Below are 17929 nucleotides of genomic sequence, written 5' to 3' on the forward strand. Positions count from 1 at the left end.
AAATAAAAAAATATATAACTATTTAACGCATAAACGTAGCTAAGTTTGGAAAACGGATGAATTAAAGAAAAACGCACTGTAATCAGTGTATCTGGAAGAAAAGGACACAGCACTCAGGTAGAACCCTTTCTGGATGCAGGTGGAACCCTTTCCTGGCTCCAGGTGGAACCCTTTCCTGGCTCCAGGTGGAACCCTCTGTAGAAAGGATTCTACATGGAACCCAAAAGGGTTCTCCTATGGGGATAGCTGAAGAACCCTTAAAGATTCTAGATAGCATCTTTTATCCCACTAAGAGTGTACTCAAGTAGAAGTACTGTTACTTTAATAACATCTTACTCAAGTAGAAGTAAAACTACTGGTGTGAAAATAAAAAGTTGGGTAAGTGTACCTATTAAGCCCACATACCCATTAAGTCCACTCCATCTTTGGTTGTTAGCCATACCAGTTCTTTTCCCAAGCCAATTTGATATCATTAAGTTATTGACAGTTCATTTTTGCCCTCAGAACAGCCTGATTTTATTCCCGTCAGCAAAGGGTTTGATTTGTGTCCACATATTTTGTGTATATAAATTATAATGTACAACTTCACATTAGAGATTAATCTTTCAAATTAGGGCTGTATATGTTAGAAATGTCTAAACTTAGATGTTGATGTGCTTAATAGGTACACCTGCCCTAGCTCATTTAAAAAGTCCTCAGAGTAAGAGAAATTGAGTTACTTTTCAAATTAAAACATTGACCTTGATCATTCGTTATTTTCGCTAAGGTTACCTGAATATATTATGCTTACTGGATGAAGTTAAAGCAAGCCAGTCAGACTGCCTTACTGAGACAAAATGCAATATAACATTTTGGGGAAATAGTTTTGGGGATGGCCTTGTCTCCGAGAAATGATCCTGGGAGCCAGATGATTTTACATTTTGGTCATTAGCCAGCCCTATGGTGGGCAACTGGCATCGAGCCCCCCCAAAATAATTATAAAAGTTACTCACCAGGAAGAACGGATGCAACGAAGCACCAGTTGATTCTTAAGATTAAAAACTGATTAATTAGATGTGAAAGACAACATCCGAAGAATAGAACAAAAGTGAGATGATGCTGTAATGGAAAGTATTAGCCAATATGAATTGTTCAATATGACATGGCGCTCTCAGCGACGGAATAAAACATTGGATAAAGTGTTTGGTTGCAATAAGACGTTTGCATGTACGTTGAACCCAACTACACATTCTGTAATGCAATATGTATAGTTAAAAGGAACCGATAGCTGAGCGTTGAAGCGAATCATGATTGCCATACTGCGACAAGATATGGGCACATGCCAGATGTGTTCCGCCCAATGCTGGCCTGCTGAGTGCCTTGCATTGCTACAATTAAGAATGGACAATCGGGGCCTCCCGGGTGGCGCAGTGGTCTAGGGCACTGCATCGCAGTGCTAACTGCGCCACCAGAGTCTCTGGGTTCGCGCCCAGGCTCTGTCGCAGCCGGCCGCGACCGGGAGGTCCATGGGGCGACGCACAATTGGCATAGCGTCGTCCGGGGTAGGGAGGGTTTGGCCGGTAGGGATATCCTTGTCTCATCGCGCTCCAGCGACTCCTGTGGCGGGCTGGGCGCAGTGCGCGCCAACCAAGGGGGCCAGGTACACGGTGTTTCCTCCGACACATTGGTGCGGCTGGCTTCCGGGTTGGAGGCGCGCTGTGTTAAGAAGCAGTACGGCTGGTTGGGTTGTGCTTCGGAGGACGCATGGCTTTCGACCTTCGTCTCTCCCGAGCCCGTACGGGAGTTGTAGCAATGAGACAAGGTAGTAATTACTAGCGATTGGATACCACGAAAATTGGGGAGAAAATTGAATAAAGAAAATAAAGAAAAAAGAAAAAAGAATGGACAATCATGAAATGGACACCAATGACTATATGTATTTATGTGACTGGATACTCACTAAATGAAGCAAACATTTTCTGAAGGGTTTAGATGAAATGCTACAGTACCAGTCAAAAATTTGGACACACATACTCATTCAAGGGTTTTTCTTTATTTTGACTATTTTCTATACTGTAGAATAATAGTGAAGACATCAAAACTATGAAATAACACATATGGAATCATGTAGTAACCAAAAAAAGTGTCAAACAAATCAAAATATGTTTTATTTTAGATTCTTCAAAGTAGCCACCCTTTGCCTTGATGACAGCTTTGCACAATCTTGGAATTCTCTCAACCAGCTTCACCTGGAATGCTTTTCCAACAGTCTTCAAGGAGTTCCCACATATGCTGAGCACTTGTTGGCTGCTTTTTCATCACTCTGCGGACCAACTCATTTCAATTGGGTTGAGGTCGGGTGATTGTGGAGGCCAGGTCATCTGATGCAGCACTCCATCACTCTCCTTCTTGGTCAAATAGCCCTTACACAGTTGATAGTCCCAATAAGCGCAAACCAGATGGGATGGTGTATCGCTGAAGAATGTTGTGGTAGTCATGCTGGTTAAGTGTACCTTGACTTCTAAATAAATCACAGACAGTGTCACCAGCAAAGCACCATAACACCTCCTCCTCCATGCTTCACGGTGGGAACCACACATGCAGAGATAATCCGTTCACTTAGTCTGCGTCTCACAAAGACACGGTGGTTGAACCAAAAATCTTACATTTTGACTCATCATACCAAAGGACAGATTTCCACCGGTCTAATGTCCATTGCTTGTGTTTCTTGGCACAAGCAAGTCTCTTATTATTGGTGTTCTATTTTAGTAGTGGTTTCTTTGCAGCAATTCGACCATGAAGGCCTGATTCACGCAGTCTCCTCTAAACAGTTGATGTTGAGATGTGTCTGTTACTTGAACTCTGTGAAGCATTTATTTGGGCTGCAATGTTTGAGGCTGGTAACTCTAATGAACTTATCCTTGGCAGCAGAGGTAACTCTGGGTCTTTCTTTCCTGTGGCGGCCCTCATGAGGGCCAGATTCGTCATAGGTCTTGATGGTTTTTGCGACTGCACTTTCAAAGTTCTTGAAATGTTCCTTATTGACTGACCTTCATGTCTTAAAGTAATGAAAAAAAGTTTCTCTGCTTATTTGAGCTGTTCTTGCCATAATATGGACTTGGTTTTTTACCAAATAGGGTTATCTTCTGTATGCCACCCCTACCTTGTCACAACACAACTGATTGGCTCAAACGCATTAAGGAAAGAAATTCCACAAATTACATTTTAACGAGGCACACCTGTTAATTGAAATGCATTCAAGGTGATCATGAAGCTGGTTGAGAGAATGCCAAGAGTGTGCAAAGCTGTCAATCAACACAAAGGGTGGCTACTTTGAAGAATCTCAAATATAAAAATATATTTTGATTTGTTTAACACTTTTTTGGTTACTACAAGATTCCACGTGTTATTACGTAGTTTTGATGTCTTCACTATTATTCTATGAGTAGGTGTGTCTAAACTTTTGACTGGCACTGTACGTCTGCTTGTAGGTGAATGCAACCAACGCATGCTGTAATGCAATTTGTATAGATACAATTAAGCGCTTGCTGTGCATCAAACAAGCAGAGAGAGGTAGAGGAAGAAGATATTTCAACGTATAAGCACAAGGACAGAATTCAGTGTTTGTGCGAGCTGAAATAATGCTGCGACCGAAACCCATTAGAGTGCTTAAGAGTATGGAGATAGCGACTAGGGTGTAAAATCAGATCAACAAACATATATAACGAGGAGGAAGGAAAGCCCCTGTGGAAGTTGTAAGCTCACCACAATAAAGAAAACCAGTAAGAAGACTGCCTCAAGAACACATCAATGCAGAGTGAAACAACCTTGTCTGAGTGTTTGATGTACAGCAGAAAAGGAATAGCAGCAGGTAGCTTAGTATCATGAATAAAACGGTTGTATTACATTGAAAAGTCATGCAGATTGAATATTAATGGGACTACTGTGCATTTCACCCATTGTGTTACGTGAAGCAGTCTCTAGGCCTATGAGCTAATGCCCACTATTAGTGCAATGACCTGCAAACTACAGAGCCTGAAAAATTCCCCCAAAGTACATGGATGGTAAAATAGTAAAACCCAGACTCCGAGATGAACTGTCAACACAATGAGATCTTGAGATCGTCCATGTCACGCCCTGGCCTTAGTATTCTTTGTTTTCTTTATTATTTTAGTTAGGTCAGGGTGTGACATGGGGAATGTTTATGTTTTGTTGGTTTTGGGTGTTTATATGGTAAAGGGGTTATGGGGTGTAGTATATGGGTTTGTGTTGAGTGTAGATGTCTAGCGTTGTCTATGTATGTTTAGTTATCTAGGAGAGTCTGTGGTTACCTGAATGAGTTCCCAATTAGAGACAGCTGATTTCGGTTGTCTCTGATTGGGAGCCTTATTTAGGGTAGCCATAGGCTCTCATTGGTTGTGAGTAATTGTCTATGTAGAACGTTTGTAGCCTGTATGTATGTGCACAACGTTTGTAGCTTCACGGTCGTTTTGTTGTTTTGTTTGTTTTTTGTTAAAGTGTTTCGTGTTTATTTTTGTCATCTTTTAAAATAAAAGAAGATGGCTTATTTTCCAACTGCTGCGTTTTGGTCCGTCAATCCCCCACACGATCGTGACAGTCCAGACAGAGTCCGAGATGATCTGTTGATCCAGAACCGAACCAGTGTGCATATGTAATAAGATCCCGTTTGGAGTGTGATGGAAAAGCCTACGTGGAGCTAGGGCCGGGTGATATGACGATATATTTATATATATCGTGTGATGATAGAAAAACGTCTATAGTTTATTTAGTTGTGTCGCAAATCACACTCTTTACGGCAATATTTTTCGTCAATTGGACGACGCTTTGGGTTCTTCCACACGTGCTGTGTGGAAGTAAATTTGCAACACAAGCAAACATGGAGGAGAGTGAACGTGACACAGAACACGGAGACACGGAGCTCGTGTCTAAAAGAGGGGCTACTTCGGTCACATGGACATGGTTTGGGTATGAAAAGTCTGACTTGGACCAGAAAACCATCCTCTGCAAAATATGCCGCAGGTCGGTCCCGAACAACAGGCTCAAACACCACAAACCTCTTTTACCACCTATACAAGAATCATGTGAAACAGTACGGAGAGAGGCTACGGATGAGACCCAAAAGTACAGTCGAGGGCTCAAAACAAACAAACCCCCCAGACAAACCCCAGACGTTGCAAGAGGCTTTTGCCCGCGGCACACCATATGGCAAAGAATCACGAAGATGGAAGGAGATAACAGCTGCCATTACAACTTACATTCTGCAAAGACATGGCCCCAATTTACACAGTCGAGAAACGGGGGTTTCGTGAGTTGGTGCTAATACTCGGTCCAAGGTACCAAATGCAAATTGATATGCGACACATATTAATGCCAAAATAATATGCAAAACAGGCAAGTCCCCCCCCCCCCCCCAATTAAAAAATATATATTTTAGGCTGATATTTAATGTATTTTGTTTGCAAGGATAGTTGAAGTGTTTTCTATTTACCTTTTTAGACTTGATACATTAATATTTTGTTACATGGTTACTTGAAAATTTGCACAAAGGTTCTAAATAAAATAAGAAATAATCAAATATGACTAAGTATGTAACGTCCTGACCAGAGTTCTTATGTGTTTTGCTTGTTTAGTGTTGGTCAGGACGTGAGCTGGGTGGGAATTCTATGTTGTGTGTCTAGTTTGTCTGTTCTGTGTCCAGCCTAATATGGTTCTCAATCAGAGGCAGCTGTCAATCGTTGTCCCTGATTGAGAATCATATATAGGAGGCTTGTTTTGTGTTGGGATTTCGTGGGTGATTGTTTCCTGTCTCTGTGTTTTGTCTGCACCAGATAGGGCTGTCTCAGTTTTCACATTTGTTATTTTGTTACTTGTGTTACCGTTTTATTCGTCTATTAAACATGTTGAACACTAGCCGCGCTGCATTTTGGTCCTCTCCTTCATCCCAGGAAGAAAACCGGGACAGAATCACCCACCAAACTCGGACCAAGCAGCGTGGAAACGGGCAGCAGCGACAGCAGCAGCGGTACAAGGAGGAATGGACATGGGAGGAAATCCTAGACGGAAAAGGACCCTGGGCAGAGCCAGAGGAGTGTCGCTGCCCCAAAGCGGAGCTGGAGGCAGCGAAAGCGGAGAGGCGGCATTATGAGGCGCTAGCAAGGCAGAGCGGCTGGAAGCCCGAGAGGCTCACCCAAAAATGTATTGGGGGGCGGGGGCTAAAGGGGAGTGTGGCGAAGTCAGGTAGGAGACCTGCGCCAACTTCCCGGGCTTACCGTGGAGAGCGAGAGTACGGGCAGACACCGTGTTGGGCGGAAGAGCGCACGGAGTCTACTGTACGTGTGCTTAGCCCGGAGCGGGTTATTCCACCTCCCCGCACTAGCCGGGCTAGAGTGAGCATTGAGCCAAGTGCCATGAAGCCGGCTCAACATATCTGGCCTCCAGTACGTCTCCTCGGGTCGGTGTACATGGCACCAGCCTTACAAATGGTGTCCCTGGTTCGCCAGCATAGCCCAGTGCGGGTTATTCCACCTCGCCGCACTGGCAGGGCTACGGGGACCATTCAACCAGGTAAGGTTCGGCAGGCTCGGTGCTCACGAGCTCGTGTACTCCTTCACGGTCCGGTATATCCGGCGCCACCTTCCCGCCCCAGCCCAGTACCACCAGTGCCTACACCACGCACCAGGCTTCCAGTGCATCTCCTGAGCCCTGTTCCTCCTCCACGCACTCTCCCTGTGGTGCATGTCTCCAGCCCCAGTACCTCCAGTTCCGGCACCACGCACCAAGCCTCCTGTGCGTCTCCAGAGCCCTGTAAGCACTGTTCCTTCTCCCCGCACTCGCCCTGAGGTGCGTGCTCTCAGTCCGGTACCACCAGTTCCGGCACCACGCACCAGGCCTATAGTGCGCTTTGAGAATCCAGTGAGCCCTGTTCCTGCTCCCCGCACTAGCCTTGAGGTGCGTGTCTCCAGTCCGGTACCACCAGTTCCGGCACCACGCACCAGGCCTACTGTGCGCCTCAGCAGGTCAGAGTCGGTCGTCTGTCCAACGCCGCCTGCACTGCCCGCCTGCCCAGCGCCGTCTGAGCCGTCCGTCTGCCCAGCGCCGTCTGAGCCGTCCGTCTGCCCAGCGCCATCTGAGCCGTCCGTCTGCTCAGCGCCGTCTGAGCCGTCCGTCTGCCCAGCGCCGTCTGAGCCGTCCGTCTGCCCAGCGCCGTCTGAGCCGTCCGTCTGTCCCGAGCCATTAGAGCTGTCCGTCAGTCAGGAGCTGCCAGATCCGTCCGTCAGTCAGGAGCTGCCAGATCCGCCAGCCAGTCAGGAGCTGCCAGAGCCGCCAGCCAGTCAGGAGCTGCCAGAGCCGCCAGCCAGTCAGGAGCTGCCAGAGCCGCCTTCCAGTCAGGAGCTGCCAGAGCCGCCTTCCAGTCATGAGCCGCCTTCCAGTCATGAGCCGCCTTCCAGTCATGAGCCGCCTTCCAGTCATGAACCGCCACTCAGTCCGGAGCCGCCACTCAGTCCGGAGCCGCCACTCAGTCCTGAGCTACCTCTCTGTCTTGAGCTACCTCTCTGTCTTGAGCTGCCTCTCTGTCTTGAGCTGCCTCTCTGTCTTGAGCTGCCTCTCTGTCTTGAGCTACCTCTCTGTCTTGAGCTACCTCTCTGTCCTGAGCTACCTCTCTGTCCTGAGCTACCTCTCTGTCCTGAGCTACCTCTCTGTCCTGAGCTATCTCCTCTATCTAGGGGGGGGGGCCTTGGTGAAGGTTCCTAGACCAAGGTCGGGGGCGAGGGTCGCCACTTAAAGGACGCTAAGGAGGGGGACAAAGACAATGGTGGAGTGGTGTCCCCGTCCTGCGCCGGAGCCGCCACCGCGGACAGATGCCCACCCAGACCCTCTTGAGTTTTAGGGGTGCGTTCGGAGTCCGCACCTCAGGAGGGGGGCACTGTAACGTGCACTGTAACGTGTCTAGTTTGTCTGTTTCTGTGTCCAGCCTAATATGGTTCTCAATCAGAGGCAGCTGTCAATCGTTGTCCCTGATTGAGAATCATATATAGGAGGCTTGTTTTGTGTTGGGATTTGGTGGGTGATTGTTTCCTGTCTCTGTGTTTTGTCTGCACCAGATAGGGCTGTCTCGGTTTTCACATTTGTTATTTTGTTACTTGTAGTAGTGTTACCGTTTTATTCGTCTATTAAACATGTTGAACACAAGCCGCGCTGCATTTTGGTCCTCTCCTTCATCCCAGGAAGAAAACCGTGACAAAGTACCTTTTATTTGTTGAGTATAATTAAAAATGTAATAAGAAATAGGCCTTTACATGTAGTCATTTTATATCAACTATTTATTCATTGAATTTACACAAAATGTGCTATATGGTGATATGTATTGTTATCGGGATATGAAATTACCTATATCAGGATATGAGACTTTGAACATATCGCCCAGCACTACGTGGAGCTAAAATAGTCCATTGATATGTAGCCTAATTCAGATGCAAACGTTAACTTTCGTCACGTGAGTAAAGTTGAATCACGATGCAACCTTGCGGAGAAGAGCCATGATTTCACTTGGAGCAAAAAACATACACAAAACAACTGGCCAGACCGGTAGACATGAACATGCTTCATGCAGTCAACATTATTATTCTTTTTAAATTTAGGCTTTATTAACTAGGCAAGTCAGTTAAAAGAACAAATTCTTATTTACAATGACGGCTTAGGAACTGTGGGTTAACTGCCTTGTTCAGGGGCAGAACGACAGATTTTTACCTTGTCAGCTCGGGGATTCGATCAATCAACCTTTCGGCTACTGGCCCAACGCTCTAACCACTACCTGGCATGTAGCCGGGGGGGCAGGCTACATAGGCTAATATCTATGGAGACAGTGCTTCATTGCAAGAAACGTAACATATATAAAGAGAGAACATTTCGTTCCACCTGTAAAATATCATAAAACAATAACTTTGATAAAAATACATTTAAAAAAAATAAGCCAGTTAAACACGATTTTGGCTCTTTAGAAGATGTGGTCAAATGTGCTCTTTGTACAGTACTGTAGTAGTTATCAACAATGTGTTCAAACTTTCCTTTGTGATGGACAGAAACTTGAGATTAGCATGATATTAGAATATTTAAAAAACATTATATCCAAAATCAATACAGTATTTTAATATTAGGATTTGCTCTGACTTCCAGTTTGTGTGCACCTGTCCTAAAAACCCCTTGCCTTGTTAGCGCAATCTTCCCCAGTATGTCTTTAATAGGGGTGTGCCGAGTATTCGGACAAAACCATTATTGTTACCGATGTTAGGACTTTGCAGAACACAAATATGAATGGATTATTAACATTATCCGTGATTGTAAAAAGTTTCTGAAAACAGAATTTCTCGAGTCGACTACAAATGTAACAAAACATTGTTTTTGACATTGTCGCCATTGATGGTGGATGAAGTCTTATCTTCCCCAGCACTAGTGGTAACTATACAACTCTTATCTCCTTTCTTTCTCCGTCTCCCTCGCCTTGTCACTCTCCCCTTCTATCTTTCCCCCCCTTTCTAAGTACAGTATATTAGATTTGAGTTTTGGATTTAGTCAAGCATAGAGCTCTGCCTACCTCTCAGATTCATGTTTAGATAAATTCTTTGTTCATAAAGTATTATCTTGAAATGTAAATCTCATATCCTTGTTTAATGTTTTCATCAACTATGTTAAAGAGGTGGTTCATCGAAAAATACGTTTAATCTCACTAGAACATTTTCCTAGGCATTAGCCTTCACCAGAGACAGTTATTAGGTTGGATGGATCAGTATTTAGTTTAGCTCATCAGCGAATTCTACTTCTCCCTCTCCCATAGAAACCCCATTTAATGTCAAAGTTGATCATAAATACCTTCGAAAGACACCACCGGTGCCTCCAATCACTGAAATAGTAGTTAAAATCTTGATAAGATTACTTTGATAAAATATTTACCTAGCCTAATATTTCCCAATGTTATCGGTCATTTTTTCAATAAAATCCAGGAAGTAATTTTCGATTAATCCGCACCGAGCCGCGACTTGGGTCAGAGTCGGAACTTCTTGGTTCAAAGATTTGTATCAACCAGATGACACAAACTGAAGAAAACATTTACTCTAGTAGGTCGATTTTTGTAACATGTTTTAAAGCCAATCAGATGCCTAGGCAATGCCTAGGCAAAGTTCTAAGTTCTGAGGATAAAAGTATTTTTCGATGAACCACCAGTTTAAGTAAATGTATTTGAATTATAAAACCATTCTCGCAGTCCTTTCTGCCATGACTCAAGTTGTTTGCTAAACATTTATGTTAAATTAAGCTAAACTGCACATGAATACAGTATTTTTCTGCTTGCTGTATTGTTACAATGTTAATACACCTGCTTTTGTATTCAAATTGTGACTAGTTTCCATCCCCGCTTTACAGCTCAAGGTTTGCAGTCACCCTACCATGCTGTCTTGGAGTGCTGCTTTTGGGGGTTGGAAGAAGGGTGTGTATCCACTAGCCATGTCTGGGAACACACAGTATGACAGACAGTTAAAGAGATTTAATACAGATTCATTCAACCAACTCCTTACAACTTCTAATCATCCCTCCTACTCTCAATCTCTACTCCTCATATTCTGATCATCAACCAACTGTCACGCCCTGACTTTAGTTATATTTGCTTTCTTTATTATTTGGTTAGGTCAGGGTGTGACAAGGGTGGTTTGTTTAGTTTTGGTATTGTCTAGGGTTTTTGTCTTGTCTAGTTTTTTTTTGTTTATCTATGGGGATTTTGTATTGTCTAGGGGAATGTAGGTTTATGGTGGCCTGAATTGGTTCCCAATCAGAGACAGCTGTTTATCGTTGTCTCTGATTGGGGATCCTATTTAGGTTGCCATTTTCCATTTTGGTGTTGTGGTTAGTTGTCCATGTTTAGTTGCCTGTGAGCACTACGTTGGCGTCACTTTTCGGTTGGAGGTTTATTGTTTTGTTGGCGACATCGTTACTAAAGAAGTACGTACGCTCACAACGCTGCGCCTTGGTCCATTTCTTCAACAGACGATCGTGACACCAACAATCTATAACACACACACTGTTAGAAACTGTTTTTCCTCTCACCATTGTGAGACTTGGAGATGGGTGTGGAACCACTAGCCATGATGTCTGGGAACACAGTATGACAGACAAAGTGAAGAGATTCATTCAACCACCTCCTTCTAATCATCTTTCCTACTCTCAATCTGCTCCTCATATTCTGGTCATGCTTAAACCAAACACACAGTCTTTGAAGTTGTGTGTCATTCTCTCCCTCTTTAGGTTTTTCACCTCCTGGAACAAACCTGGAAACTCTGAAAATATAGAACATAATGGGCTACCGTTACACTTGCATGCAATATGCCTTCAACTAATAGATTGGTAGACACTGTACCTACTAACAGATACACCTACAACTGAACCTAATCACAGTATCTATGGGTATATACACAAGTAAACCTGGACTTGCATGCAGGGTGAGAATATTCAGTGGGAGCATCCACAAACAGGAAAGCGTACCTTCAGTCACGGAGAGATTGTCTGAGGGCTCCATTTTCTCGTTAGAGCTCCCTTATTTGAAAGTTTGCAGTGGTTAGCGGCATTTGCATTTCCTGTTTTGACACTAAGGTGAGGTCCTCCTCATTCTCTGTGTCACTTTGAGGTCTGGCCTGGAAGAACAAATTTGTAACACTTACACATTTAGACATAAATAGGGGACATTTCTTTAAAGACAAAATCCACAAATTGGCACTATTTGTGGCAAATTGTTTAAATGTATTTGGTTGTGTTGAGGATAAATCAGATTTTTATGACAAAGTGTTATGCTAATATTAGTGATTAGTACATTAAATAGGTGAGACAGGGTTAAATTCACCTTTAATGCATCAACTTAAATTGCACAACTAATGCTCAAAGTGTTAGAAACTTACTTGACATAATATACTGGTCATTAGTTCCACCTGTTTTTTTTTCTTCCAGACTTGGCCTTCTTCTTGTTCTGTGATACACTCTGGTAGAGTAACACAGCTACAGTCAGGAAATGACAGGTTTTGCGTAAAGATCCAGCTAGTCAATTTCACAACTAAGCATACTGTAGCCGCCCGCACAGACAGCTGTGTGTGTTAGGCTATTAGTTAGTTGTGTTGTACTTACCAGTACCCAGTGTTCGCGGGGTCCGACATGCTAATCAACCTGCTATCTGCCAATCTTGGGAATGCCTAGAATGTTCTGATGCTGGCTATCCTGGTGGTTGGCGGAGTGGCTTGGAGGGGGGTTGGGCAGGGGGATGGAGCATTGGAATTTAAGACCAGGTTTAGCCATTGTTCTCTCTCTTACGTCTGGTCTTCACAAGAGAAGGTCACGGTTGTTTTATAGGGTATCCTTCATTTATTTGGCGTGGGCTACCGCCAACAGTAGCCTGTGCGAAGTTGGGTTAATAAGCTGGACATTCTTAAACTCAACCCTCTGTCTGGACAATTGTTCCTTTATGATCTAGTCAGGTCATTACAATACCCTTTGAGTAGTATTTTCTGCTTCTTCCACATAATGCAGGTTCTTTATTTTCTCCCTTCTCTTGCACATTCTGACCTGGTCCTTTTTTAAAAACATTTCTACTAACGTTAGTCTCGCGAACTTCTATAAAGTAAAAATGAACATTATTAGCTAGGCGATAGCTAGGAGCGGCTCACATCACTCACCATGTCTCATACCCCCCTCGACCCATAATATCATAAGCTGTGTTTGCAACTGTGAGGTTCTGAGTTATGCACTACAACCCAATACTATATGTGATTGTGATTGAATATTCAATGTGATTGAATATTAGCAACTGTTGGCCTGGGCGCCTGGGTGTCTGTGTGTGTGCTGGAAGTAACAGGTAGCCCCAGATAAGTGTGCTGGGAAGCTGTGGTTAGCCTCGAGCGAGAACAGTGTGCTTTTGTATACAGGTGCAAATAACTCAGACAATGTTGCAGAGCTGTCTGACCTCAGCCTCTGGGGTGAGGGAGTGTAATCTACACAGCAACAGCGCTGGGACACCAAAGAGCGCTAAAGGGCTGGACTAGTTTAAGCGCCAACACCAGCGATAGGCCAGTAAGTCTAAACCGCACTGGACCTCTACTCCAGTTTTTCTCTGTATGCCCTGCGTGGTGTTACAGTGAGCCCGTATATACGGAAGTTGCATTTGCCATTTATTACTTAGTTAATAAAAAATACATAGCATACAATTAGTGACTCATTGTCATACTTGTCCTTATACCAGATTGAATTGACACAACCCTAACACAACTTAGCTTACTAGCTAGCTATATCTTTTATTTTACCAGGCAAGTCAGTTAAGAACAAATTATTACTTACAACAACGGCCTGGCAATCAGCCCAGTTAGTATGTATTAGCTAGCATTTGTACAAACCAGCAGCTAGTTAGCTGGTGGATCGGCCTGCCGAACAACTAACTAGCATGCTACCTACACATACTAGTGAACTTTATAAGTGATATAACTAGCTCCTTAGCTACATCAGTTATTATTGTTATAGCCAATGTCTTGGCTGTATTATTTTTTTATAACCAAGTTTAACGATTGATAAAATTAACCATATCGTGTTAGCTAGCTACGTTAGACTGTGTCATTAGCTGGGTAGCTAGCTAGTTAGCCATAACATAGGCGGGATATCTCTTCCCTGTGCGCTGTCAATTAACAATACATTCTTTCAAATTGTCGCACGTCCCATCAAACTCTTCAGTATTTTCAACTGGAACAATTTCTGATATCCCTTCTTACATTTAAGTCATTTAGCAGACGCTCTTATCCAGAGCGACTTACAAGTACATACATTCATACTTTTTTGTACTGGCCCCCCGTGGGAAACGAACCCACAACCCTGGCGTTGCAAGCGCCATGCTCTACCAACTGAGCCACACGGGTCTCCGTAAACCCCGTCTTCTTCCTCAACAACAACAAAAAATTCCACAAGTGCATACATGTTTGGTGATATTTTAACTTTCGCCCATGTGCACGATTTAGTTATTCGACAGTAGACAATGGACCTGATCGGACATCTCAGAGCTTCTGCCATTCTGTCCATAAAAAACAAATGTATTGGTGAAAGAGACAGGGCAGGCCAGGAGCAAGGAAGGAAGGAGGGTGTGGTCAAGCAAGGCATCCCCAGAGGCTAAATGCCCTAAGGTTTTTAATCAGAACAGGCATAGATTAGTTTCACCTTTTTCTTTTCGCGACTTGAGTTTGTGATGTTTATAAAATAAAATAAAATAAAAAATGTCATTAAATGAAGGTTATAGCTCACAACTGTGCACAATTTAGTTATGTAGAGCTTGGCGCCTTTTATGCTTTGCCGCAAAGTTTTTTTTTTATCGCTAGCTACGGAATCAGTTTCATTAGCAGTTGACGTGATGCAAGCAGTTTTCAACAATTAGCTAATTTGCTTACCCTTGTAAGAAATGCCTCCAGTCCAGGTGATAAGGGGACCATATATAAAATGGATGCGTGATGAATTCTTCCCTTTTCCTCGACAGACCAGGCCATGCAGTAATATTAAGGTATTGTTGTTGTAATATTGCTTTAGCCAGGTGTGAGCTAGAAAACGAGATTCATTTTTGTAAATGTAGCTACAACCATATTACTGCTTGGGGTGTTCAATTGCTTATGCTATGCTCTTACTGGTGTGTATACAATAGCTGTATATCTGCTAGCTAGATACAGTAACTAGTTAACCTGCTAGCAAGATGGTACATTGTGTTGGTAATGAGATATTGGAGAAGAGAGAGTCGGTCAAGAACGGATTCGTACCAGGTGGTAGATTGTGTGACAAGCGGCAGTTTATTCAGAGTAAAGATATCTGGTACAAGCGTGCACGGACTCGTTCATTCAGCTCGTAAGGAACCTGCAGACAGAGCCCCGAAACATAGTGCAAATGTATTTTATACAGGTAATAAAGTAGGTTGAGTCTGGCTGGTCTGGTCTTCTGGTTGGTCCTGATGAGTTGGGCGAGGTCCCCTTCAGGCTAGTATCACTGTCCCATTGGCTCTGAGTAGAGTTCTTTGTCTTCAGAAATGTTCAGCTAAAACAGGAGTTTAGGTGTGTGCGTAGATGTTCCTGTCATATCTGTGTTTATGAAAGGTTTGTGCCAGCCCTCTGTCCTTGGGTGTGTGTGTGTCTCAGTATCTCGTGAAATGCAGACCCAAGCACCCTTTTGATCAAGGCCTTTCCTGTTTTAATCAGTGTTTGTGTGGGGTTTGTGTCAGCCATCTGTCTCTGGGTGTGTGTGGGTCTCAGTATCTGCTTATGAGTTTGTGAGAAACCCTGTTTTGAAAGAAGTTAGTTATAACAACGTAATAGCAATATGCTTGTGTTATTTTAAATGGTATTTATTACAAATGTCAATGTTTGTATTCAGTATCTAGTTTCTAGCTAGTTACTTACCAACCTCAATCAACATGGCTCTGATTATTTACAACCCCCCCCCCCCCCCCCCCCCCCCCCACACACACATTCAGTTTCTTAGCCTCACCTTTGTGGAGTCAGTGTCATGTATTCTAGCTAATAATTTCATTAGATAATGTTCTGTGTTGGTTTTCTGTTAATTTTTTAGGACCCTCTAACACACCCCATTCAACCTGGCTGTGATGATGCCCAAGATGGTGTCAGGTGTACAAACATACACACACACACATTCCGTTTCTTAGCCTTATCCTTGTGAAGTCAGTGTTATGTATTCTATAAAATATTTAAGTTACATAATGTTCTGTGTTGGTTTTCTCCATGTATTCCTAATTTAGGACCCCCAGACACACCCCAATCAACCTGGCTCTGATCATTTAGACCGTGATGATGCCCCTGAGATGGTTAGTGTCAGGTGCACAAACACACACAACTCTCAGGCCTTAGCAATCTGTTCTACCTTTGCAGATGTATTATATGTTTCCTTCTGGCTTAAACAAATGTCTAAATATACCTTGCATCTAACTCTTTTCAGAACGAAGAAAGGATTTACCCTGGGGCATCAGTAACAAACGGGCAATGCCTTATGGCAATAATGTTCTTTGTTCTGCGTCATCACCTGACTGGAACTTCCCTGATATACCTACTTGCCTTGCTGAATTTGCTTGTCCCCAACTTGGTTCCAACATCTAAATATCTCTTCAAAAAGTTTTGGGGTAATCCAGCCCTGACAGCTGTCTCTCATTTATTTTGTGAGGAATGCCAAAATTACTTAGGAAAGCAACTCGAAGACACAAATTGCTCACATTGTGGAACGTCCTTCATCAGAGAAACAAAACGTTTATTTTTGTCAATACCTTTGAGGGACCTTCTGTGAGATACACTGGAGAACCATGGAATAGATATTTTGAGGAAAACGGGGAAGTAAGAAGAATATGAAATTGAGGATGTCATGGATAGATGGAAAGATGTACCAGACATAACTGAAAGAGATGAGGCTATCTGCTGATGATTTAACATTAACCTGGAACTGTGATGGAGTACCTGTTTTTAACTCCTCAAATTACTCAGTTTGGCCCCTTCAATTTACCATAACTGAATTGCCTTACATACATCGGAAAGAAAATGTGATGCAGGACTTTGGTTTGGCCCAGAAAACCCCAGAATGGATACCTTTTTAAAACCTTTTATTGATGAATGTTGCTATTTAGCCCAAACCCCATTACTTTGGGGAGATAACATTTGGATTCTGAGGAGGACAAAGGTCTTCTCCATGATTTGTTCCTCAGATGCAATTGCCAGGCCAATCCTTCGTTACTGTAAGCAATTCAATGGTGAATATGGTTGTGACTGTTGTTTGCACCCCGGTAAAGTTGTCCACAAAGGTTGAGAGGGGTGGGTTCGGCAAGGCTATTTTCTTGACTGCCGAAATTCTCTCCCCCCTTCTATCTTGGGACTGCAAGGCCTGGCACACTTCAGAATCATTTTGGTAGCTCATGTTGACCAGTAGTGTGCCACAGAAATCAAAATTTGAGTATAAAGAAACATACTTATTTTAGAAACATTTTGTAATGTTTAAGAAAATAATGGTAATACACAAATATTATCACACAATACAAAAACATCACAGAAAGTTAAAGTTGGTTAACAAACATTAAATAAGTAATACAAATTTCGATCTTTGCATAAAATGACAATAAATCAAATATAAAAAGACAAATAACAAACAAATATTGGAAAGCGGCAACAGCTCGACTGAACAATTAGTCCACTTTTTATGGAAAGTTTTCCAGGTGATATCGTCACCTGGAACTCAAGCCTAACCTAGTCCTGACAGGCAGCGCAGACATAATCCTCCAATGGTGAGATGGTTTTCATACAGGACTGGTGGATGTCAAGTAGTCTATACATCTTTACATGTATTTTTCTGAGCAAACAGGGAACAAGGGAATAGTATAGGTTTCCTGTAACATAATTATTGTGTTTTAGTGACCATCTAGTCAGAAGTTGGATCAAAGATAACCTTGAAAGATCCATGTAACTTTTTTAAAATCTACAATTATATTAAATTAGAAATTGAACATACCAGTGTTTTGGAGGAGAGTGACTGCTATTTCTTCTTTCATGGTGTTAACATCTTTGTCCGTATTTGAAAAGACAATCAACTCCTTCAGAACACATTCAGCAAACTGGGGGGGGGGGGGAATTTGATGGGCTTTTCAGTTTTCCCCAACAAAATTGTTACACTAAAGATTATAATACCCAAGTATACAATGACACAGCTATAATATAATTTGACAGTTCTGTTTTGCCTTTCAGTCAGTATACTTTCAGTAGGTTAATTGTACATTGCTTATACTCTCATACTTACTTTCAAGGCAAAGACCCCACAAGAAGTAACATCTTGTTGGCATGGGTGAGGAAGGGTACCACACGCCCATCTGGAGATATTACCCCCCTTC

The sequence above is a fragment of the Salvelinus fontinalis genome, chromosome 27 (assembly GCF_029448725.1).
Source record: "Salvelinus fontinalis isolate EN_2023a chromosome 27, ASM2944872v1, whole genome shotgun sequence".
Lineage (NCBI taxonomy): Eukaryota > Metazoa > Chordata > Actinopteri > Salmoniformes > Salmonidae > Salvelinus > Salvelinus fontinalis.